At 38.5% G+C, this 24777-nt stretch overlaps 1 protein-coding gene and 1 non-coding gene across 2 annotated transcripts in view; one reads left to right on the forward strand and one right to left on the reverse strand.

Annotated features, from left to right (window-relative positions):
- The window catches only part of DKK2 (dickkopf WNT signaling pathway inhibitor 2), a 114916-nt gene that overhangs the window by 29817 nt on the left and 60322 nt on the right, over positions 1-24777 (forward strand). The gene's annotated exons all lie outside the window — the stretch shown is intronic.
- Positions 23637-23752, reverse strand: LOC127483380 (U5 spliceosomal RNA). The gene has a single exon (XR_007909553.1). It is a non-coding gene; the product is annotated as a U5 spliceosomal RNA (small nuclear RNA).

The raw sequence follows: 24777 nt of genomic DNA on the forward strand, positions 1-24777 counted from the left end.
TTCTGCTGTTGCTGTAATAAATTGCCACAAAATTAGTGGCTTAAGTCCAAACTGTTTACAGTTCAACAGACCAAAAACTGGGCTAACATGAAGGTATCATGGGGCGAGTTCCGTGCTGGACACACTCAGAGAAAAATCTAGGTTTTTGCCTTTTCCAGTTTCTAGAGGCTGCCCACATTCCTTGCCTCAGGGCACTTTCTCTCTATTTTCAAAATCAGCAACAGCAAGTAGAGCCTTTTCACATTACAGGTCTCCAACCCTACTTCTGAAGTAATCTCTCATTCTTGGTACAGATGGGAATGCTTATCTAGTTTTAAAGACTCATATAAGATTGGGCCCACCTAGATTTTTCAGAATAATCTTTCCATCCTAAAGTCTTTAACTTAATGACATCTATGAAGTCCCTTTTGCTATTTAAGGCCACTTTATAGGTTCCAGCAATTTGGGTATGTATATATTTTTACCTTTAGACAATTGTTTTGTTTGCCAAGCTTCTGTTAGTTTATAAAATTAGAAATTATATTGTGAGGCAAATTTTAAAAAAAATTTACTAGAAGTGATTTTCTGGCAACTCTATCTCTAGTGAATTTAAGATAATTAAAGTGACTTGCAGTTAATCGTAGAATAGATTCTACTCACCCTTGAACATTTCTTACAAACACATCATTGTGAATTTTAGCATTGGTCCATCAATAATAAGCAACATATTTTTCTTTTTTATTTTTATTTATTTATTTATTTATTTTTTGACAGGCAGAATGGACAGTGAGAGAGAGAGACAGAGAGAAAGGTCTTCCTTTGCCATTGGTTCACGCTACAGTGGCCGCCGTGGCCGGCGCACTGAGGCCAGCGCACCACGCTGATCCGAAGCCAGAAGCCAGGTGCTTCTTCTGGTCTCCCATGGGGTGCAGGGCCCAAGTACTCGGGCCATCCTCCACTGCACTCCCAGGCCACAGCAGAGAGCTGGCCTGGAAGAGGGGCAACCAGGACAGAATCTGGCGCCCTGACTGGGACTAGAACCCAGTGTGCTGACGCCGCAAGGCAGAGGGTAACATATTTTTCTTCAGTGACTGCTAAAGTTGAGATCCGGTTGAGCACCAGATGCAGTAGTTAGTGTATGAAAAATGCTTGTCTCTGATAGTTGAATCACAATGAAGTGAGATGTCCATAGTTTGAGAAGTACTTTGGAACTGAGGCTGAATAATGGAGTATATGCATATTCACTCTCATTGTTTGGCCTGAAACAGTGGTTTAATTTAAATGTTCTCTCTTGCATTATTTTTTAATCATCATTTTTTTTTTTAATTTGAGAGGCAAATAGACAAGATATTCCATCCACTGGTTCAATCCCTAAATGCCTGCAGTAGCTGGGGTTACACCAGGATGAAGCTAGGAGGCAGAAATTCAATCCCAATCTCTCACTTGGAGGAAGGGTCCCAAGGATTTAAGTCATCACCTGATGCTTCACCTTTAAGAGTGTGCATTTGGGGCCAGCACTGTGGCACAGCGGGTTAAAGCCCTGGCCTGAAGCGCCTGTATCCCATATGGGTGCTGGTTCTAGTCCCAGCTGCTCCTCTACCGATCCAGCTCTCTGCTATGTCCTGTGATAGCAGTAGAAGATGACCCAAGTCCTTGGGCCCCTGCACCCATGTGGGAGGCTCAGAGGAGGCTCCTGGCTCTTGGTTTCAGATCAATGCAGCTCTGGCCCTTGTGGCCATCTAGGGAATGCACCAGTGGATGGAAGACCTCTCCTCTCTGTCTCTATCTCTCTCTGTAACTCTATCTTTCAAATAAATAAAATAAATCTTAAAAAAAGGGTGTGCATTTGCAGGAAGCTAGAATGGGCAGTGGAAATAAGACTTAAAGCCAGGACCTCCAATATGGGATGCTAGTATCACCAGGGACATCTTTACAGTTAAATCCAATGCCCTCTCCTTTTGCATTCTATTTTATCAATTCTTCAATCCTTCCACTTCTTTCTTTCCTACACATATATAGGCATATTTTTTTTTTTTTTTGACAGGCAGAGTGGATAGTGAGAGAGAGAGACAGAGAGAAAGGTCTTCCTTTGCTGTTGGTTCACCCTCCAATGGCCGCCACGGCTGGTGCTCTGCGGCCGGCGCACCGCGCTGATCCGAAGGCAGGAGCCAGGTGCTTATCCTGGTCTCCCATGGGGTGCAGGGTCCAAGCACTTGGGCCATCCTCCACTGCCTTCCCGGGCCACAGCAGAGAGCTGGCCTGGAAGAGGGGCAACCGGGACAGAATCCAGCGCCCCGACTGGAACTAGAACCTGGTGTGCCGGCGCCGCTAGGCAGAGGATTAGCCTATTGAGCTGCAGCGCCGGCTAGTTTTATTTATTTATTTATTTTAATTTTGACAGGCAGAATGGACAGTGAGAGAGAGAGAGAGCGAGAGACAGAGAGAAAGGTCTTCCTTTTGCCATTGGTTCACCCTCCAATGGCCGCCACGGCTGGTGCTCTGCGGCCGGCGCACCGCGCTGATCCGAAGCCAGGAGCCAGGTGCTTCTCCTGGTCTCCCATGTGGGTGCAGGGCCCAAGGACTTGGGCCATCCTCCACTGCACTCCCGGGCCATAGCAGTGAGCTGGCTTGGGAGAGGGGCCACCGGGACAGAATCCGGTGCCCTGACTGGCACTAGAACCTGGTTATGAATGAAAGTGATGTTGATCCATACATCTTCATCAATGCTAATTTATGACCATCCCTCAGAATAGCAGTAAAAAAAGAGCATATGATTCTCATCCTGATGAGCTTTTGCTCATGTGGTAGTTCAGTTTGGAATGTAGACTTAAATAATTTCTAGAGCATTGCTTAACCAGTTTTTGCAGATAAGTTACCTGTGGGTAAGTACTGATTTTTGCAGGTAAGTTATGTGTTGTGCAAATTTAGGTTTTGCAGGAATTTATGGAACCTAATAATTTACATTTAAAAATAAGGCATCTGCTGATGTGATAATGCTGCCCCATTCATGAGACAGATGAGTTTTACCCTTCTGATGGTATGTTGTTGCTATGGTAATCCTATCTTGTGGGACAGGAACCTGCAGATTCAGGCATTTGGTGTATGTGCTAGACTGAGGAGCTAAAAGTATAAAATTACCATGGGTGGGATTGTGACTGGATGTCCCTGAATCAGAATCTGTCCAAGGCAGAGCTATAGGCCAACTTCCCTGAGCCTTGGAAGGCTCTTGGTACAATGAAGGCTGGTGGGATCATACAAGGAGGTGGCATCCTGAGGCTTCTCTAGCCTTAAAGGGTTTCACTTTGGAGACCAGTCTCCACCACAATACCAAGAAGGTGGAGTATGAGTACAATGTTAGGGCCCCTTTGATGGTGAACTCTAACTAGTCAGAGTGAAGCCAGAGAAAACTCTGGTGGAGACCTGTTCTGGCCCTAATGTGCAGATTGGTCATCTGTCTGGGTATGGAGATAAAGACTGAACATGCTAGTACCCGATTCCTTCTTAGTGTCCCCAAGATAGCTGACACACACAGGGAGAATTCCATGTGAAGATGAAAGCAAAGCTCTGTTTAGGACATCTGTCATTCTATGAGTCTGCTGTGTATCCCGCTTCCCATGTTGGATTGTTCTCTCCTTTTTAATTCTATCAATTATTATTAGCAGACACTAGTCTTGTTTATGTGATCACCTTGACACTTAATCCTATCATTATGATCAATTATGAACGGAAACTGATCACTCTGACTAGTGCAATGACATTGATGTCCTAAACAGCACTCTAGCCTCAGAATCAGCCCTTAAGGCATTCGGATCTGGCTAAAAAGCCCATGAGAGTATTTCAGGCAGGGAAAGCCAAGACATTCTGGCAAAAAAAAAAAAAAAACAAAAAAACAAAACAAAACAAAAAAAAAAAAAAAAAAAAAAACAAACCTAAATGAAAGATCTCTGTGAGTGAGATCCCAGCAGAAAGAACGGGCCATCAAAGAAGGAGGTACCTTTCTCTGAAGGGAGGAAAGAACTTCCACTTTGACTATGGCCTTGTCTAAATAAGGTCAGAGTTGGCGAACTCAAGAGACTTCCACAGCCTTGGCAGCTCATGACAAGAGCCTCGGGTGATTACTGACATCATAAGTAAGAGTGTCAATTGTTAAATCAACAACAGGAGTCACTGTGCACTTACTCCCCATGTAGGACCTCTCTCCTTAATGTGCTGTACTATGTGAATTAATGGTAAAACTACTATTCAAACAGTACTTTATACTTTGTGTTTCTGTGTGGGTGCAAACTGTTGAAATCTTTACTTAGTATATACTAAATTGATCTTCTGTATATAAAGAGAATTGAAAATGAATCTTGATATGAATGGGATGGGAGAGGAAATGGGAGATGAGATGGTTGTGGGTGGGAGGGTGGTTATGAGGGGGAAGCTGCTATAATCCAAAAGTTGTACTTTGGAAATTTATATTTATTAAATAAAAGTTAAAAAAAAGAAAGCAAAGATCTACAAGTCAAGGGCCAAAAGATTGCCAAGAAACCAGCAAAAAGTGGGGGACAAGTGTGACTGGTGATTCTCCCTCAGCAGAAACAACACTGGTAGAACCTCAGCGGAACCCACAACACTGCCACCACTTTCAGATTAACAAGGTTCTCATAGAATTGAGCTTAGAGGAATCTTATATGCAGGCTACCCTTAATACTTTAAGAAGTGCCATGAATTAGGTGCTGTTAATCATCTTTGGAAAGTCGTGACTTATCTAAAGCTATATCAAGCATTTTATATGTTAACTAATTTAATCTCTCCAACAGTGCCAAGAGATGGGCATTTTCATTTCTATTTCACAGAAATGGAAGTAAGGGTGAGAAAAGTCAGGTGAATTTTAAGTGCATAGTTGAAATCAAACAAATACTGTATTAGATTACTTGGATGGTTAATGTGTTTGCTTACTGTTGTGACAGTGTGTAGACCTACAACCCCAGATTCATTACATAGAATGTTAGAATCAGATTGAGTTTTAATTTTTATACCATATAAATTGGACTATACCAAATTTGCTTGTAGCATTTGTTTAGTGAACAGTGGTTTTCTCTTCCCTTTTCTTTTTCCTCTTGGCACTGGGCAACATGGAACCAGGCGAGCAGAAGCATGTGAAGCCCTCTAGCAGATAAACATTTTCCATTCACATTTTGTAGAGACTGAAAAAAAAAAAAAAAACAAAAATTCAAATGGCAAACATTGTAAAGGCATTCCTTCATAAAAATAAATTTTTGGTGAAGAGGTCTTTCATTTGGAAATTAGATCCAGCTTCTGTTTATGGAAAAAACAAGTAAAGGGCAGAGAGAAACAGTAAGTCTGCTAACTTTATAGTCACACGCTAATACTAAAGAGTTCAACTATGCCAAAATGTAGACTTAAAAGATTTGAACAATTTGTTTGCATATCTATGCACTGTGAAATCAGGCATTGTAAAGAAACCATCTTGCAACTAGTTCAGAATGATATAATTCAGGACAGATTTTTCTTTTTTCCCCCTCTACCACATGGTTTTGAAATCGAAGATTTCTCTTCTTTGAAGGAAGATGGAAAAGTCATTATGTTCCAAGTGCAAAAAATTAAGTTCAGAGTAAGATTTTCAGGAATCGTAACATTTCACTTCCCTCTTAACTTTGATTGGGTGGGTGTATTTCTTGTCAGGAAAGGCCAATGAGTTTCCCAGAGTTGAGATCTGTACTGGTTGAATGAAGGGGGTGCAATGATAAGACTTTCCCATTCCAAAGGACAATGATTTCTGTGTGTTGTGAATTCAAAATGTTTATTTTTCCTAATCATTCCAGAAATTGTCCTTAATACATTGTTACATGCTTTTCCTTATGGAAAACAAATAGTCTTTCATTCTCTTAGGTTAGAATCGTTCATTCTTTTGAACACACAACATATTTTTTTTTCCATGAGCAAGAACTGAACTGTGAGAAATGGTAAAATAAGGTCTCTGGCTCCTAGGAATTTAAATTTGCAAATAATCTCAGATTTTGGCTAAGAGCCTTCAGTGTATTACTTTATTTAATCCTCACAACAATCAGTACTAATTGGCCCAAACTGCACCACTGTTGTCTATGAAAGCCATTTCCTCAAATTTATTCCTGAGTTAGAGAATCATCATATGAAAGTTAAATTGTTTATTTAGAAAAGCTTCAGGAGAAGAAAGCCTTTAGAATTACCAAAACCTCTAGCAATTTCCTGGAGTTGTTATAACAAAGCACAGTGAGCTCGGTTGCCTAAAACAACAGCAGCTTACTGTCTCATAGTCTGGAGGGAGAAGTTGAGGGTCAAGGTGTTGGCTCTGAAGACCCTGGGGAAAGGTCTTTCCTCGCCTCTTCACAGCTTTTTCTGCAACTCTTGGCATCTCGTGGCTTTGTATGTTGTAGAGATTTGTGATGCTGAGAAGTGCAATGCCTGTCTCTGCTGGGGCTTTGCGTTTCTAAGCTGAGAGTCAGGATTTGTTTTTGTTTTTTCAGTCAATCAAGAGAAGAACCCTATTCGTATAAAATTGGTGAGAAGTCAGGCATACATAGTTTCCCCTCCCAGGAAGCCTCAAGTCTATGATCTTAGAACCAGTTAGAGTTAGTACAGTTCCAATAATTGTGGACTGGAGAATAGTTCTCCCCTTCTATAGGCTTTTTTAAAAATTATTTTTATTTTATTTTTTTAATTTTTAAAGTTTATATAAGGTGAAAAAAATTCATATATACAGATTTAGGAGTATAGTGATACTTCCCACCATTTACTCCCTCCCACCCATACTCCTACTTTCCCTCTCCCTTCATTTCATATTCTTTCTTTTCATTTTTACAATGACATAGTTTCAGTCTATTTTATTTTATTTTTTTATTTTATTTTTATTTATTTATTTATTTATTTATTTTTTGACAGGCAGAGTGGACAGTGAGAGAGAGAGACAGAGAGAAAGGTCTTCCTTTGCCGTTGGTTCACCCTCCAATGGCCGCCACGGCCGGCGCGCTGTGCCCGGCGCGCTGTGCCCGGCGCACCGCGCTGATCCGATGGCAGGAGCCAGGAGCCAGGTGCTTTTCCTGGTCTCCCATGGGGTGCAGGGCCCAAGCACCTGGGCCATCCTCCACTGCACTCCCGGGCCACAGCAGAGAGCTGGCCTGGAAGAGGGGCAACCGGGACAGAATCCGGCGCCCCGACCGGGACTAGAACCCGGTGTGCCGGCGCCGCTAGGCAGAGGATTAGCCTAGTGAGCCGCGGCGCCGGCCTCAGTCTATTTTATAATCATAAGCTTAACCCTCCACTAAGTAAAGAATTCAACAAATAGTAAGAAGAAACAAAAATCACTGTTCCTCTTCCTCGACAGTAGAGACAAGGACTGTAAACAATAATCAAGTCTAAAAATGCCAGTTTTGCTCATACACATTACATTTTTGGTACTTTATTTGTTACCACAGAGCAGGGAAAATATAATATTTGTCTTTTGGGGACTGCCTTATTTCACTAAGTATATTAGTTTCCATTTGCATTCATTTTGTTGTGAAAGACAGGATTTCATTCTTTTTTACTGCTGAGTAGTATTCCATAGTGCATATATACCATATTTTCTTTCCATCCAGTAAGCAGTTGATAGACATCTGGGTTGATTCCATATCTTAGCTTTTGTGAATTGAGCTTTTAAACATGGGGGTACAGATAACTCTCTCATATATTGATTTCATTTCATTTGGGTAAATTCCCAAGAGTGGGATGGCTGGGTCATGTGTTAGATCTGTTTTCAGATTTCGGAGGAACCTCTGTACTGTTTTCTACAATGACTATACTAGTTTATATTGCCACCAACAGTAAATTAGGGTACCTTTTCCCCACATCCTCACCAGCATTTATTGTTTTTTTTTTTTTTTTTATTTCTGTAAGATAGCTATTCTAACTGGGGTGAGATGAGATCTTATTGTGGTTTTGATTTGCATTTCCCTGATGGGTAGTGATCCTGTGCATTTTTTCATGTGTCTGTTGGAATTTCTTGCTTCAAAAATGCATGTTTAAGTCCTTTAATCATTTCTTAACTGGAAGATTTGTTTTGTTGTGGTTGAGTTTCTCCAGTTCTTTATAGATTCTTGCTATTAATCCTTTATCAGTTGTGTAGTCTGTAAATATTTTCTCCCTTTCTGTCAATTGTTTCTTTACTTTGAGGAATGCCCTACAGGTTTTCAAGGTAGTGATATCTGAACTTTTTTTTTTTTTTTTTTAACAGGCAGAGTGGACAGTGAGAGAGAGAGAGACAGAGAGAAAGGTCTTCCTTTGCTGTTGGTTCACCCTCCAATGGCCGCCACGGCCTGATCCAAAGGCAGGAGCCAGGTGCTTATCCTGGTCTCCCATGGGGTGTAGGGCCCAAGCACTTGGGCCATCCTCCACTGCACTCCCTGGCCACAGCAGAGAGCTGGCCTGGAAGAGGGGCAACCGGGACAGAATCTGGCGCCCCAACCGGGACTAGAACCTGGTGTGCAGACGCCGCTAGGCGGAGGATTAGCCTATTGAGCCGCGGTGCCGGCCTGATATCTGAACTGTATGGACATGGGCAATAGAATTCAAAACTTAGCTTTTTCACCTGTAAAATCAAGATAATAACCATTATGTAAGAATATTTTAAAAAGATTTACTCATTTATTTTAAAAGAAAAGTTATATATATGTATGTGTATGTGTGTGTGTGTGTGTGTGTGTGTATGGAGAGAGAGAGAAAGGGAGAGAGAGTGAGAGAAAGAAAGATACTCTATCTGTTGGCTCACTGTTCAAATGGCTGCAATAACCAGGGTTGGACCAGGCTAAAGCCAGGAGCCTGGAGTTCCATCCATGTCTCCCACATGGGTGTCAGGGGCCCAAGTACTTGGGCCATCATTTGCTGATTTCCCAGGTACATTAGCAAGGAGCTGGATCAGAAGCAGAGCAACCAGTAATTAATGTAGAGCTCTGATGTGGGATGCTGGCATTGCAGATGGTGGCTTAACCTGTTGTGCCACAACACTGGTGGAACATAAGGATTTTATGAGATGAGGCACAAAGTGTCAGATGTCATTGCTGGCAGATGAAGGCCTACAGAAGTTTTCTTTCTTTGTCTTCTGGTTCACATGTGTACACCATAGATGTAAGGGACCACTATTTTGAAAGTCTGGAGCAGGGCCTTTTCAATTTTCATATCTAACAGAAATAAATAGTAAAATGTAAAAAGATTAGTATTTGAAAGATCAGAAAGATATTGACTAGCTACCAAGTGCTTATAACGCATTGAAGTCGCAGTTTTAAACTGCCCCTTTGCTCCTTGAGAAGAAGATTCCACCATGAGTAACCATTCAGGTACTAGAAGAAGTTTAGTGTCTAGTGTTAGAAAATTGATGGTGAAAATTCTGCTAGATTGACAAACTTATAATAATCTTGTCTAAATGTTATAAACAATTCTTTATTCTAATTAATACAAGTGCTAGATTATTGATGTCTTAAACAGAAACACTCTAATTAAATCTCCAGTCAATAACATAATTTCAAAACGTTTGAACTGTGGTTTCTAAAGCTACAGCATGCACAAAGAAACAAAAACTGGCATTAAACAAGGGCTACCCTATTTAAAAGTAAGAATTCACTAGATTTGTATCACATCTTTTAAGTTCAGTAAGTAGTTCTAGTGGAGTTTTATCTTTTGTTATTCATAAACTGTGCATTGTGTTTTAAATATTTTGTCTTCTTGTTATTTCTATTTGTCTTTCTATTTTATCTCCCCTTTACACACTTTCCTCTTCTGTAACTGCATGTACTCTTATCTCCTCTTTCTGTATTTCTTTTCGTATTACATTTTGCACAATCACATTTATTCTTTCTCATGCTGATAAGATTTTAAAATGGTCCCTTCCTTTCATAGGCACTATTTTTCTACTATCATTACTTGAAGGGTTGAAATCTTAACACATTTTAAATACTTCAGTTTATGTTATAGTTTACATTATTTATATGTCCGTTTAATAACAAGTTAAAAATATGAAACAATTTGACCGAGTTTTGTTTTAATTTGCTGTTTGTTTTGTCATTATGTAACCATATCCTAACTAAAGAAAAAGTGGATTACTTATCAAGTTCACGTTAAAAAACTATATACATATATATGTATGTATGTACATGCATATGGTTTACAAAGTTTTTTTTTATGAAGTAGGATCGCTATTAATGTATGCTAAAAAGCCTATAATCTATGATGGCCAAGGGCTTTTAGCTGGATGACTTACCTAAAGCTGTGATGTTCATAGAACACTAAGAAAGTAGACATAAATTACCACCAGGAAAGGAAGGTAACTAGCCTAGGAACACAAAAACTCAGCTCTGGGGTCAGGATATTAATCCAAGCCTTTCTGGTCCCACAGTTTATGTTTCCTGGAAGCCAAGTCTTGGTTTCTGTTGTTGTTAGTTTATTTTTCTTAAAGAAACTTACAGTGGATATCTTTAAAGCATTACTTTACAGGCATATTGGTTAAATCTGTGATTCTCATTTTCAATGTTTCAGTTACTAATCTGAAAAATTTTCACATAGAATCAGGAACCTATTTTTATCAGTTATACAATTACATCCTAACAATATCTATTTAAGAGATAACATGAAATTACTAGGGATTTTATTTCCTCAAATATAATGTTTCTGATGTGGTACTCAGTAGTAAATATGCTTTCTATATTTAGCATCACTAAACTAATTGCTGTTTATAAATAAGTCATAGAACTTTTTTTCCTGAATAGCTACAACTCTTCAAATATGAGTTATCTTAAGAAAATCTGACAAAAGATATATTAAGCAAACACTGTTGGAAAGTACTGTTGATATTTTATAGAGCTATTCCCTTTATGTGAAAACTCATTACAGATTTTTATTTAAAATTTTTAAAAGACCATTCTTATTTTAAAATCAATATTCTTTTTGACTAGAGCTACTGAATTAAGTGAGGAAGTTATAAACTACCTGGTGGTACATTTCAGAAATTACTTTTGGGAGGAACTGACTGGTTTTCCTTATTTTAATGAAGGAAAGTACACATATATAACTGTATGGCCTTGAGTAATCAAAGTGATCAATTTGAAAGATAAAAGTGGATGTGCTTCCTGCAGAAGAAAGTCTAGCAAAGTAACTTGTATTGGGGCCATATTGAGGGCTACCACATTTTGAGATTGAAACAGAATGGACTAGGAAAACCCAGTACATTCAAAATAGATTAGAACAATATGATTCACTTACTTTGTGGAAAAACAGGATGTTTTAACAACTGAGAAGAAAAGAAAAAATCCTTCTGCTTGAATATTTCAAGAACTGCATGCCATTTAGCATTCTCCTGCCTTACCTACTTAAAATGTTCACAAAAAGAGTGTTTCATATGCCCATTGAGCTTCGGATCACCCTTGTTCTTGAACAGTTCTGACAGCTTTAAGACTGTAATTCTAGAAACAGGAGCTTGATGTTAAGCATCTACACATGTTCTCCATTATTTCCTCCAGAAGAAAACAATAGTTGGGTAAGATTGTGCTCTAATGGAATCCATTTTCACTAAATAGGTACATTTAGTCAGTTGTAATTTGGTAGACCATAAAAGAGAAAAGAGAAAAAACTATTTAAAGTAAGGAGTCAAGTATATGCCTATTAAAACATTTCTGAGTAACTGATTACACATATGAGCATAACTGAAGATTTGAATATTTATTTCAAAATACACCTGAAGTCTTAGATATCATTAAAAAAACTCAGGACTCTTATCATGGTTGTTTTCATTGTGGACTTACATGTGCCTGTCTCTGATTAGTTTTTTTGAATGAAATTTCAGGGAAGCTTTTCAGTTGACTCTGTAAAAGAATTAAATCCTAAATAGGCTGAGAAATACATGTCTTGGGTGCCTAGATAGCTGATTGGCCCCCAAAATCTTGTTGACACACATTATGATCTCTAATATTTTAAGAGGAATTAAATATTTTGCATGTTGCTTTACATGTATAAACATGATCTGTAAAAATATGCTTCAAAAAGTTTGAGCAAAATACAATTAAAATATATTTTGGTGCCAGAATCTTGAAAATTTTACAGAGTTTTTCATAATATGCATTCTATGAGCTCTCTGAATACCCTTTGGATACTTCAGAAACATGCACTTGGCTGGTAAAAGGTCTTAAAACCATTGTAAAGGACACAGTAATTGAAATTTTTTAGCCAGGAAAGAATTTCTAGCACCATTTGAAGTGTTAATATGAAATAACTATTAATTTGGTCATTCATTTATTCATTCAGTAAACACTTGTTGAGAGCCTGCTGCTTTCTGACTCTGTGCTCCATCGGCTGTACAGACTCCTCCCATGTCGCTTCCCTGGGGTAGTGACAGTGGTAATACTTTGTAACTGAAAGAAGAGCTGGGCCTCATGGGTGACCACTGTGGAAATTAAAATTTGTTTTGCACAAGGTGAACATTTCTAAAAATCATAGGTTTTGTAAAAAAAGAAAGAAAGAAAGAAAAAAAAAACCCAGTTGAGCTGTTTTGAGTTATAGAACTCTCTAAGAATGTTCTAGACTGCTGTCTGTCAGTTTGTAGGGGATGTATAATGTACGATAGTTGGTGAAACTCTCTAAGCTTCCTATCATCTCAGTGAATTATTTAAAATATGGTATGTATTTATTTTTGGTTAAATTAAATTAGATTTTTAGAGTTCACCTTGACCTCCAGAGAAGAGCTACTCAGACATTTTTCAGAAAAGCAGGGAAGAAGCTTACTGGTTGTTTTTCTGTCGCAACTGCCTTAGGAAGGAGAAAGCCACTTTGCACAGCTGTTTCCCCAGTCCTGATAGTTTTTAGACCATCAAAACAGGACACAAGGGAATTATGGAAATCTATCTCTACCCTTTGACCCTCTAATTTTGTGCAGGAGGCTAATCACCAGACATTTCCCTTTCTTTTGATGTCTCAGGCTTCAAGGTAGTTGTAGTCTTCAAGACCCATCAGTTCAAAATGGACCTGAATCCACAGAGTTTACCTTAGACCTGTGGGCTCAAAGGTGCTTTCAGGAGCCTTTCTTGGTAACATAGGAATTTTAAATTCTGTTCTCTGTGAGAGATGTTCAATTATGTTTCCTGGGAATAGGATGCAATCCTGATCAGAACACTTGAAACAAGAAATCTCCAAGTTGTTTGCACTTTTTTCCTTTGAATAGCTTGTTCTATGTTTTTCATAAATTGAATTACACGCTGTTTTAAGACTCTGATCTACAAGTCGTTCTAAGTGTGGACAGCTTTGTGTCCAAGCATTGTTGTCATTTAAAAGACGCCATGAGTCCGAAGATCCAGAATGAAGAAACATACAGTATCAACACACATTTCTTTTTATTTTCTTCACAAATGAAAGACTTCTGAAATAGACTCTTCAAAAACAATTCCTCAAGACTCTTCCCAGCGCCTCCTTTATTGCTCTCAATATCACAGACTTGACAGTTTGGGACAAATGTTCATTCATGTGGATCATCGAGTAAAAGCACGGAAGTAAAACTGCTCTTGTGCATCTCCTGGAGAAAGGTACATAGAATCCTGTCAGTGACCTCCATCTACACACGAGAATATTTTGTTTCCCCCTCCTTTCTATTATAGATAATTAGGTAAATTCATGTGAGTAAATTTATTTAAAAACTATTTAATGGCAAGTGATAGACTATCCATTTAGGCTTTTATCTAATCTGAAAATTAAAAAAAAAAAAGACTGCAAATGGTGAAATTTCTGAGATAAAGTTTTAATTTTAACTTATAAATTCTTATTTTTTAACTTTTTATTTAATAAATATAAATAATTTGCAAATATTTTTTCCAATTCTGTTGGTTGCCTCTTTACTTTCCTGACTGTTTCTTTTGCAGTACAGAAACTTCTCAATTTAATGTAATCCCAATTGTTAATTTTGACTTTGACTGCCTGTGCCTCTGGGGTCTTTTCCAAGAAGTCTTTGCCTGTGCCTATATTTGCAGGGTTTCTCTGATGTTCTCTAATAATTTGGTGGTGTCGGGTCATAGATTTAGATCTTTAATGCATGTTGAGTGGATTTTTGTGTAAGGTGTATAAATTCTGATTAAGGGGCTAGCATTTGGCCTAGCTGGTAAAGCTGCCTTCTGTGATGTCACTTCCCATCCGGCTCCCTGCTAATGGCCTGGGAAAGCAGCAGATGATGGCCCAAGTGCTTGGGGCCCCGTACACAAGTGGCAGACCTGGAGGAAGTTCCTGGCTGCTGGCTTTGGTCTGGCCCAGTCCTGGGTGTTGACATTTGGGGAGTGAACCAGCGGATGAAAGATTTCTTTCTCTGTCTCTCTGTCCTTCCCTCTTTCCATAACTCTGACTTTCAAATAAATAAAAATAAATCTTTAAAAATATTCTTATCAAAGTGGGAACTCTAATCAACATAGTTTCCATAATGTCTATAGCTAAAGAGATATGAAATAAATGAAATAAATTTCTGACTCACTGTCAAAGAAGTTGCCTTAGAAAATAAAATTGACTATTACTATTTTTAATATAACATTTAGTATTATTAATTTGCCGGAAACAGAGATGGAAACAAGTAGGATTATAGGAAATTAGCATTAGTTAATAGCTCTAGTTTTATATTTTATTAATGCTATCAACTTACTTAAACCTATGAATCCATACTTTTTTAAAAAAAACTGCTTGTCTTGAGAAGCAGCTTATTTTACTAGAAAAATGAATGAGGAAATAAGTATTTTTTTATGTCCCTAAAACTATTGAATTCCAGTAAATTTCTTATGCCCCATGTGCTGACCAAACAGGAGCCCTTGCAAAATTTCCTCCAGTGTCAGGTATATAGGACATTCCATGGAGGAGCACCAGGACTTCAAAGAAGAGCAGCTGGGGGCCATATGGGCCAGCAGTAACTATGAGAGAGCTAATTGGTAGGTTCCTTCAGCAAGGTCTTCTTTTTATTCCCTAGTTATTGTCCTATTGCACAAAAGAAGTCCTGGCATTGAATTACAACACAGAAAAAGAGGATGTGACTCTACTGCAATTATTTTTTTTTCTTTCATAGTAGGTCCACTCTGTATACCTTAACCTTTAAATAATTTAATTTCACAATTATTATAAGTTTTAATTGTGGACTTGTCCTGAGGATCATTTGTGTATTTGTGAGCATGTGTGTGTGTGTGTTTTGAAACACTTTTTTTTTTTCTGGAAGAAGGAAGGATGGGTGCATCTATCTAAATTGCAGACCAAATGAATAAATGGATTCTGAAAAATCATCTGAAGTGAATGGAAGCAAACTTTAGATGAGTTGTGGCTACTTTGGCCTTCAGAAATGGCCAGCAGTGCTTGAGCATCGTATGCAAACTCTGGAAGTTTGGCTCTTGTCTTTAGAGGTCTTGCACAGATTGGAAAGGACTCAGAGATAAAGCTCCACGGCTCAGCTTGGTGAGAGGAAAGCATGGAGTGTGAACTTGATAGTGGAGAGTTTGCTAAACACAGCATCTGCTGGCAGTTTACAAAAACCACAGAATGCTCTTTAAGTTCTTCAAACCGAATTGCTTTAACCACTAGCTAAGGTTACAATGCATGATATTATTATGCTGCAGGCTTCCCCCACCCCTCCAAGTTAATATCTTTGTTTTGATTTTGGCTGGGGAAGTTCCTTTGTTGGTCAGCCACAACATTTCCATTAATTCACATAAATTCTCCATCTCACAACTCCTGCCAGTTTTCTCCCTGCCCAAACAGGATAGATAACATTAGCAGTGTTGCGTGAAACATCTGAAATTAAAATTATATTTTCCCACAGCTTCCGACCACTGGATTGTGAATAACTTTAGTATCATTCACAACGTTCATAATCAAAGCAATGAACTTGGAAGGAATTTTTTTATTTTAACTGGGAACTGAGCCTTTATGCATTTTATTAAAATTGTTTAAAGATTTTAAGAATAAAAGGAGTACCAGAGTTGCTTCAGAGATAATTTCTTGATCTTGTGAAATCTAGTTTTCCTGTCTAGGTTGCCCAGAGCAGTAGTCACTAAGAGCTGGTGCTGTTTCCCCCCTTCAATTCCTGGCAGCACAGAAGCTGTTAGGTCTCCCACGTCTAATCAAGTAACCCCGTCAGTCAGAACCCAAGTGGCCCGCACATTTACTAAATACCTACTAGATGTGAAGCAAATGTGTCCTCATGGGTGCCCTGGCAACTACATGGTCAGAGTTAACTGGAATATTTTTTAAAGGTTTATTTATTTATTTGAAAGAGTTATACAGAAAGAGAAGGAGAGGCGGAGAGAGAGAGAGAGAGAGAGAGAGAGAGGTCTTCCATACGTTGGTTCACTCCCCCAGATGGACGCAATGGCTGGAGCTGCACCGATTCAAAACTAGGAGCCAGGAGCTTCCTCCTGGTCTCCCACACGGGTGCAGGGGCCCAAGGACTTGGGCCATCTTCTACGGCTTTCCCAGACCATAGCAGAGAGCTGGATCGGAAGTGGAGCAGCTGGGACTTGAGCTGGCACCCACATGGGATGCTGGCACTACAGGTGGCAGCTGTACCTGCTATACCACAGTGCCGGCCCCAGCTGGTATTTTAAGTTTAAGTAAACTGGAGAAATGAGGCTGTCACTGGGATGGTTAGGGGCCTGCATTTAGAGAACATTTTCCATGTCCTAAGTCTGGGAATATGGATCCACATATATTTCTTTTGAATGCCTGACAACAACCCAGAGAGATTATGGTAGGTTTATTATTGTTGTTATTCATTCAAACTTTAAAACTCAGTTGTATCCACAATAACTCTGTAGGATAAGTTCTAATGCTCTGGGGGCATGATATAGTAAAGGAAGATTTCTCTTTTCCAATATGTGTATGAAGTGCTATCTGCCACATAATCTTTTTTCTTTTAATGATTCACATTTCATAATAGCTTACTAAAGGCTCTGAGTAGTTCTGGCAGCAAAGAAACTTGTTTTGTTGAAGCCAGCATATCTCACATTGATTTTAATATACACCGCTTATCTTCACTAATGCCTATTAACATCTCACAGAGCAGAAAATACGAATGGCTGCTCCAGACTTTCCACAATAGCTTGAATCTAGAAGCAAAACTTAAATGACTGGTAAGTGGGGAGGAGACAACAGGTAGAGAAGAGTGTGATTCTAGCAATTCTGCAGTCCAAATTAAAGCTGCTGGACTCAGGTAAGCAAAGGTTCATCCCAAGCTCCAATCAGAAAACATCTGGAGACTGGCACTGTGGTGCAGTGGGTTAAGCCTCCATCTGCAGTGCTGGCATCCATATGGGCACAGGTTCAAGTCTTAGCTACTCTGCTCCCGAGCCAGCACCCTGCTAAAGTGCCTGGGAAAGCAGTGGGGGATGGCCCAAGTTCTTGGGCACCTGTACCCAATTGGGAGACCTGGAGAAACCTCCCATTTCCTGGCTTCGACCTGGCCAAACCCTGGCAGTTGTGGCCATTTGGGGAATGAACTGGTGGAGGGAAAATCTCTCTATCTCTCCTCTGTCCCTCTCTCTCTCTTTCAAATCAATCAATCAATTTTTAAAATTAATTAATTTATTTGAGAGGTAGAGAGTTACAAACAGAGAGAGTGAGAGACAGATAGAAAGGTCTTCCACCTGCTGGTTTACTTCCCAAATGGCCGCAATGGATGAAGCTATGCCTATCCAAAGCCTGGAGCCAGAGGCTACTTCCAGGTCTCCCTTGTGGGTGCAGGGGCCCAAGCACTTGGGTTGTCTTCCACTGCTTTCCCAGGCCATTAGCAAAGAGCTACATCAGAAGAGGAGTAGCTGGGACATGAGCCAGTGCCCATATGGGAAGCTGGCACCACAGGTGGAGGCTTAGCCTTCTATACCACAGCACCAGCATCATAAATCAATCTTTAAAAAACAAAACAAAACAAAACAGAAAAATAAGAAAACTGTTGACAAGTGCAGAAATAAATATGGAAGAAATTTGGCACTTCACTACAGGTTGGCACTTAATAAACCCAAAACTTTAGCATTTCTGCTACATCCAGATAAAAATCTTTCCTCTAAGAACATGGTGATTCCAGGACTTAGGGGAGTATAGTTCTTACATGTAACTGCTAATTATAGAACAAACATGTTCAGGTGGAGATGATCTTATTACATTTGCTTTTAAAAATTGTTGGGTTTTCCTGGCTCCCTGCTTATCCCAGAACTTTGAGAAAAATCTCAGCAAGTGACTTTCATTCAAAATCTGATAGCCAAGAGGAGGGAGGGTGGGACTGAGTGCAAGAGGTAGGGTAGTGTGGGAAGCATCATTGTGCTCTTAAAAGTGTATGTTTGAAGTACATGAAATTTGTTCCCTTTGTATAAATAATTTTTAAAAAAAAATCTGATCACTTTCAGGATGAATGGGGTCTTTTAGAGCTTAATGTTAGCATGGAAACAAAGTGGAGGGATGGAAAGGAGGCCATGAGAACAACCAAATGGCAAAAGGAGTCACAGAATTAACTGTCACATACTCAAAGCTGGTGGGTGACATAGGCAGAATGGCTATTAAGGATTTAGAAAGTTTGAGATTGAGTATCAGTGGTTTGTGGGATTTGGCAAAATACAGTTAAGGAAAACTGGAATTCTGGCCTATATACATGTGTGTGTGTGTGTGTCTGTGGTCATGAATGTGTGTGGGTACATGCGTGTGTGTGTGTGTGTGTGTGTGTGTGTGAGGCCAGATCAAAATGAGTCAGCATGAAACAAAAGCACTGTGCCAAATTGGAACTGTGTTCAGAAGGTATCATTAACTTCATCCAATTGAATGGCTGTGCTAATAGAAATGTAAATTACATTTAAATTATGATGTTCTCTAAAGGTGGGACCAGGAGTTTGGACTCACATTAGTAAGAAAAAGAGTCCTTGGAAGTCCTTGAGTAGAGGGGTGACATACAAAGTGGTCTTAGAAGGATTGAGTTGGTGCCACATGATGAATCTGGAAAGAGCGCAAGCAAGTGATTACAGTGCAGGCAAAGAGTATTGAGGACAGTGTGGTGAACACCTGGGTTCCTACTTCATTGTGATAGAGCTAAATGGAGGCATCTGAAGGATTACTGGGTGGAGGGAGAAGACAGCTGATGAAGAATGCAGGTGTGCATTCCTGGGTGATTCCTAATACGGAGGCCGAAATAATGAACAGAATTTCATCCATATAATACATCAACTTTGTCAATACACAGAATAATTAATTGCACAATTAATATAAATAGTCATCATTTTCTATTAAAATGTAACATTTCAATAATTGCTAAAATTCTATTCACAAAAGATATCTGAAAGGAATTGTTTCTATTCTCAATCTATGGGTATGTTCCCAGAATAAAACTTCTTCAACTAAGAAATAAACGTCTCAGGCCTGCTGTCTTTAACTTTCCACCTTAAATAGTAGCTATAGGTTTAAGCTTTCTTATGACTGTCATTTTCTTCTAATTGTACAGAAGGAAAGGCAAAAAAGAGAAGTTTAAAGAGAAGTTTTAATTTGAGCTTTGAATATTTTTTTCTACTTGCTCTTTCTTTCTCCTTTCTGTTTGGTGCCACGGGAGATGGACGTGTAGGAAATGCATCAGGGACTTTCTTGGTGCCCAGTTTATTTTGACCAACAGGAGTATAAGCAGAAGATGCCGTGATGAGAGAGCTATATTGGAGAGTGCTAATTCCTCAGGTATATTTTCAATGTCATCAACTTACTAGATTATAATCAGTCACACTAGGAGAATTTCAACCATGGAAATGAGCAAATACTACAAATCAGGTATTTCTCCCCTCCAAAATTTGGATTACCAGCATGCCACAGGAGAAGTAAGTTCCAAGATATTTATTTTTTTGGTTCCAGCTGTACTTGGCTACCTAGTTTGACTGTGTATTTCAATTGAAGGTACATGGCATGAGCTCTCCCTATACCGTTAACTTTCTTCAGGTTTCCATAACCACTCACCTTCATCCTTTACACTCATAGGGGATCATGGTTCCCTGCCTGCTGATCTCAAATTAGTGTATGCCACTTGTTTTGTTTCTGTAACCCTGTATCGTCCAATACGACAGCCACTAGCAACATGTAGCTATTGTCCAGTTGATGGTGTGACCACCACAGTGGTGTGACTGAGAAGCTGAATTTTGTTTCTTATTTAGTTAAAATTAATTAGCATTTAAGCTTAAAAACAAAAATACTGTCAAATATTTACCATTAAACACAACTTTATTATTTGATAGGGCTATATTTTACTTGAAGATTTATTATTTGAACAGATATAATCTGTACTGTAAAACACATTAGATTTCAAAGACAATACTGAAAGGAAAACATCTTAGTAAGACCACGTGTGTGGTCTTATCCACAATTTTATATTAACATGAAATATATATACATATATGTTACTATATAATTAACATGTTAATATAAAATTTTGTTAATACATAATCAGATGCACTTTTAATATGTTAATATAAAATTTGGATATGTTGGGTTAAAATAAATATATTATTAAGATTTATTTTACCTGCTTCTTTTAACTTTTTTAACGTGCTTACTAGGCAATTTTAAATGACTTTATGGCTCTGCTATTGGAAAGTTCTGCTGTAAAGTTGACCCAACTACTGCTAGTGGTCCCTTTATCACACCATCCTCAAACAACTGGAATATGCTTTTCACTTCCTTCTGGAACCTGATTCGGATACCATCAAACAAACAAGCAAACAAACAAATAACACCCTTCTGTGACTTTTTCACTTTATTCCTTGTGAGCAAATTATCATTTTATTTTTAAAGAGCTGAGAATCAGGTTTTTTTGCAGAAGATATATTCAGTGGGTGTCATTAGTGAGGCAATAGCTAATAGTTGGCTTCTAATACCATTTCCTCAGTGATTCATAGAATTTTGTAGTATTTTGTGGAATAATTCTCAAAAATATTTCCCAGTGTAACAAAATATTGATATTGCTAAGTAGCTACCACATGACAGACATTTTTTGGATATATTAATTCAATTCCTCCAATATTCCCAAGAGACAAGAATACTTTGAGATACCCTCATATCACAAACCAAGAAACCAAGGTGTGAAAAAAATTATTTGCTCAAGTCACAGGACTGGTAGATATGGAGACCAAAATCAAGACCAAGTTTGCTTGCCTTTGTAATCTAGGATCATTCCAGCATACCAAGCAATAAATATTCCTTTCTCTAAGGCATTTTAAATACAATTTATGGGTAAAAGTTACTGATTTTACTAGATACTGATTTTAAAAGTCTCCTCTAGATGGAGGTGGTCTATACTACACTGTCTCTCACCCTCAGGTCTCATTCTACCTATTCCATGACCCTAGAGGTAACAACTTCTAAAGACACCTAGAAAAGACCAGATCTCACAGTATGTCTATGAAAAGTTTTGCCTCTAGGGATGGCTTTGCAGAAAGAAGAGGCAGAAAGTTATTGAAATCAATCAACCCATTTGGGCATCCTGTATTCAGCTGTCAGTTCCAATCCCAGAGCCATGTGAATCACTAGGCGATCTCCTTTCCCTTTTAGGGCACTGGGAAGGGATGAAAACATGGATTCAATGATGAAAATTGTAACCATTTATAAATGGGACCCAGGTCTTTGACTTTGGAATTGAAGACTTCACAGTGCTACCACCAATTTTTATTTTCAATGTAGAATTTGTTTCTCCTGCATTTGACTCTGATTTACTAATGCAGTTCTTCATGGGAGTTTTAAAATGATATTTATACACATGTTAGCACTTGCACTTGACTTCACATATCCTCTCTTGCTAAATGGGTGTGAAATAAAAATATTTTTAAAATGCAGATAGGCCCTGTATTTGAACCCATGTTAAGTCTGGAATTATGTACAGCTGTGTGCCATTAAATAGTAAAAGGCAAGCAACAGGAACTTCCAGAGTAACTGAAAAATTGGTCATGGTTTTGTACTCCTTATTTAGTGCAAAGAATTCTCTGGGTGCACAATAAATAGTGACTGATGAAAAGTGAAAAGCAAAGAATGCTTCCTCCTATATCCATTTTATTTTTTGGTGTGATCTGATATAACTGTGTGACCATCTAGACATCCTCTCATCTTATATCTTCTGAAACTGAAAGTAGAGGGTATAAAAGCAGAGCTCGGAATCAGGCTGACCTGAGTTCAGCCATGCTAAGTGCCCAGTGTGGACCTGTTCTTTCACTTCTCTATGCCTCAATTTCCTTCTTTGCAAGAAGAGGATAGATAGTATGTCAGGATTTTCAGGTGCATGCAACAGAAAACAGCCCTTAAGCAACTATTATTTTTAAAGAAAATCTATTGTAAGGGTATGAGGTAACTGAAGGCATCAAATGAAGGACTGAAGTGGGGCTCAGAGGACACGTACCCATAGAGCTCCAAGGAGCTTACAGGTGTTATTAGGGTGCTACAATTAGAATTAAAGAGCCAATTGTATTGCATGGCTATGCCTCTCTACTCAAGAAGCAAATTTCCCAGAAAGAATATGAGTAAGTTTCTTGCATGCCCTTCCTTGGTCAAGGGAGGGCAGCCAAAGGCAGAGTGCCCTGATTGACAGCACCATCAAATGTAGTCAGTGATGGAGTCCTGGTTCTAAAATATCTGATTGATGGAACACAGGAAGGGGACATGGGAACCGGATAAGCAAAAGAAACAGAAGTGTTTTAGAGACTGCAGACTTTCAGTCATTCAAATGATGTCACTGCCAAAGGCACACACATTGTATGTAGAAAGTATCAATAAAGATAATTTTAAAGTTATATGCATATTTAATATTAAATATATGTATAACATATATAATATATTCTGAACAGAATTTTGATTTCACTGGAAAGTTTACTAGCAGGTCATTTTAACATTTGTTATCTAACTGGGGAGAGATATATGGAAAATAAAATGAATAGTGATGCTGTCTCAAATAGTTAACATGCAAAATAGTTAACATCCAAAAATCTGCCTTTGCTGTTTCACATATAAGCCAACAATAAATCTCACACCATCTATTTTGGTTATGGTAAATCATAGTCGTATGTGGTCATGATTGTGGCTAATTGTGGGATAAAGGATGTAATTTTAGAGTATGAATGAAATATCCTCCTGTTGACATTTTATGCAAGACAGTCTGGGAACAATAGGGTGAGAGCAAACAACTATGTGATATGAATCCTCCTACAGAGAGAATAATAAGGAACGTTTAAGGATTCTGATTCCTAATGATGTTTTTAAAAGCCTGAATGCTCCATATTTAGAATGTGCCAGCTGTTTCAAATTAAGGAGGCTGTAGACTTCTGACATGAGTTCATTGATGATGGGATTTGTGTGTGAGAACAACTCATACAGTTATGTGTGAACAGAAAATCCTGAACTATTAGTTTATAGAGGAATACATTCTGTGGTAAATGGCTATTCCACACTAAGATTGTCAGTCTACATTGAGATTTATAACTTTTTAAAGAGAGGATTTATTTAGCACTTGATCTGAAATGGCCTATGGACTGTGTGACAACTCCAAGAACTTAAAAGGGACCAACTTTGTATTTAAAAAAAAAAAAAACTTCTGCTTTCACTTCACAAAAGGCAATGTCTTTCATTAAAACTGAACAATTAGCCCTGTCAAAGCAAAGCCTCAAACAATTAAAGTAAGACTCAAAATTATTTCCTTTCTTGGAAATCTTTAGTAACAGGCGAAATATTTATACAATATGAAAAGAAGGCAGAATGTGCCCTTTGCTTCTATAACATGTCTCAAGTAAAAGAAACTTGGAGTGCACTGATGGTGGCCATTTGGTGTCAAGATATACTGGTAGTGCCTGCCAAAACTTTTCAGGGAATTCTCTAAATAAATATGAGTCAAAGGAAATTAAAAATTGTGCCATTTTATAATTATACTATGCACAGTACACTGTAGTAGGTATTCAAGTGACTCAGTCACCACACTTTCCATTCTAGAAATGACTTAGGGTTCACATAATTGTCTGACACCATTAGTTGGTGATGCAGAGAAGGCTTGACTTCCTGGGATCTAGTTTCCTGATTATCTTCCTATCTTCCTTCCTTCCTCCCTCCCATCCTCCCTCCCTCCCTCCCTCATTCCCTCCCTCCCTCTCTCATTCCCTTTCTCCCTCCCTCATTCCCTCTCTCCCTCCCTCCTTTCCTTCCTTACCTTTCTCCATCTTTCCCTCCTTCTCTCCTTCCCTGCCTCCCTTCCTTCTGTTTTGTTAAATGTTTTGAGATACTTGTAGATTCACATGTATTAGTAATAAATAATATATAGAGATTTTATGTATGCTTTAACCAGTTTCTCCCAGTGATAACATCTAGCAAAACTGCAATACAATATCACAACTAGGATATCAGTGTTGATGCAGTCAAAAGACAACATTTCCTTTTATTATTGATTTTTTATTTATGTAAGGGGAACAAATTCCATATGCACAGATTTAAGAGCATAATTTAAAATTCCCACTAACAGTGTAATTAGGGTACCTTTTTCTCCACATTCTCACCAACAGTTGTTATTTTATTTGTGGATACTAACTATTCTAATTGGGTGAGGTGAAACCTCATTGTGGTTCTTATTTGCATTTCTCCAATGGCTAGTTATCTTGAGCATCTTTTCAGATGTCTATTGGCCATTTGTACCTCATTCTTTGAAAAATTCTTATTCATTGAATTTAGCACATTTCTAAACTGGATTTTTCACTTTGTTGTTGTTGAATTTCTTGAGCTCTTTATACATCCTGGAAA

This window comes from Oryctolagus cuniculus, chromosome 8, assembly GCF_964237555.1.
Source record: "Oryctolagus cuniculus chromosome 8, mOryCun1.1, whole genome shotgun sequence".
Taxonomy (NCBI): Eukaryota; Metazoa; Chordata; class Mammalia; order Lagomorpha; family Leporidae; genus Oryctolagus; species Oryctolagus cuniculus.